This window comes from Lolium perenne, chromosome 2 (genome assembly GCF_019359855.2).
Source record: "Lolium perenne isolate Kyuss_39 chromosome 2, Kyuss_2.0, whole genome shotgun sequence".
NCBI classification, from domain to species: Eukaryota; Viridiplantae; Streptophyta; class Magnoliopsida; order Poales; family Poaceae; genus Lolium; species Lolium perenne.
In genome coordinates this window covers 262,034,059-262,035,595 of record NC_067245.2, presented here as the reverse complement: position 1 = coordinate 262,035,595, position 1,537 = coordinate 262,034,059, and the positions used below count along the sequence as shown (strand labels likewise).

The 1,537-nt window shown below is 45.0% G+C and overlaps 1 long non-coding RNA gene across 1 annotated transcript; it reads right to left on the bottom strand.

Annotated features, from left to right (window-relative positions):
* Positions 1-261: 261 nt before the first annotated feature.
* LOC139835318 (uncharacterized) lies at positions 262-858 on the bottom strand. Its single transcript, XR_011751114.1, has 3 exons — positions 799-858; positions 507-584; positions 262-413 (listed from the first exon to the last, which is right to left on the bottom strand). It is a non-coding gene; the product is annotated as an uncharacterized lncRNA (long non-coding RNA).
* Between the last annotated feature and the right edge of the window lie 679 nt (positions 859-1,537).

Sequence of the window (1,537 nt, the reverse complement as noted above, 5' to 3'; positions counted from 1 at the left end):
CTTCCCCTTCCCCTGCCCAGGTGACCTCGTCGACGGAAGGGTCGAGCTCGCCGACGGAAGGCTGGAGCAAGGTCGCGCCGGTAGAACTGCAGCGCTTCCAACCTCGCCGGAGTATCCTCATCGCTGCTGCCCCCAGGCAGGTGAGCTCGCCGTCTTCTTTACCTTGTGTTCCCGACTCATCCCGACGGCGAGAGAGGATCGGCTTCTTGGCCTGCATTATCATTTACGCACCTTGTTAGCAGTAACCAAGGAAGACATGAATGCATGCTTAGAGAAAATACAAACAGGCATGCAACTATTTATCAAGACAATGTATCTGTTAGTTGATAACCTCTTTACGCTTCTCAGCACGCTCCTCCAAGCGAAAACTAAAACCAGAGGCAGCAGCATTCTTGCGTTGAGTATTGGTACTCCTGAAATGCAACGCCGAATGACAGCATTCTGTGTTAACATCATAGCACAAAATAACTGGCAAGCAATTATATGAACACAAAAGAAGGCTTTACGATGTAGTGGAGTGCACATCATCCTCGAATTTTGCTGGAAGCGACTCCCTGTAAGGTTTAGTAGTGTTCTCATTTGACCTGTTAAGGCATGTCAAACATTTCAGCGTAAGAAAACAACAAGACCTGATTAAAAAAATGCCTTTATGCCACTGATCAGTTAGTCAAACACTGCAGTGGATTAAAGCCTTGATAACTGGGTACAGATTAAGCAATGACCTTAATTGCAAATCCAAAAGCAAGAAAGGAAAAAAAAAGATGACCTATAATGTGGGTTTCCAATAAGAGAACTTACTCTTGGACTTGAGAAGAAGCATCATTTGGAGTTGAGTCCACCGATTCAGGCTTCACTGGCTGTGCCAAAGAAAAATGAAACCAAGTTCAGTACAATGCATCTAAAATGTACTCCATGGCATCAGGAGTACAGACTTTGGTTACCCAGTAAGTAAGTGAGATGGGTGCCTACCATGGATGGACGAGCAGCAGGCATCTTAGCCAAATTCGCCTTCAGACCTTGGTTACCCAGTAAGTAAGTGAGATGGGTGCCTACCATGGATGGACGAGCAGCAGGCATCTTAGCCAAATTCGCCTTCTTCTCGGTGCCCCGTCCTGCAATACCATCCAAATTCTGTAAGTAAACCCAACAGCAACCGTCTGTCAGAACCAAGATGGTAGCAAGCCCAAAACGAACCAGGCCAGTCGCTGCTGCAGATCCATTGGGCACGACACCCTTCTCAATGACATTGAGTAGACTACACAATGTACACATAACTCGAGTCAGGAGATAGTTCCATTTAAGAGCAAAGTATTCTATAAATTACGAAGCACTGACCATACTCCTGATAGCACTGGCCATAAATTGCTCCTCTCTCTCGGTTGAATTTGTTCCTCTCTCGGTTGAAAACACTTTGCATGTGCTTTATTCTTTGCTGGCCAAATTGAAGCCAACAAGAAGTCAGTATACTGAAGGAGTAAACAGAGAAAGGTTTTTCTGTAAAATTTGGTTTAACACTTAAAATCTAAATAGATAACTG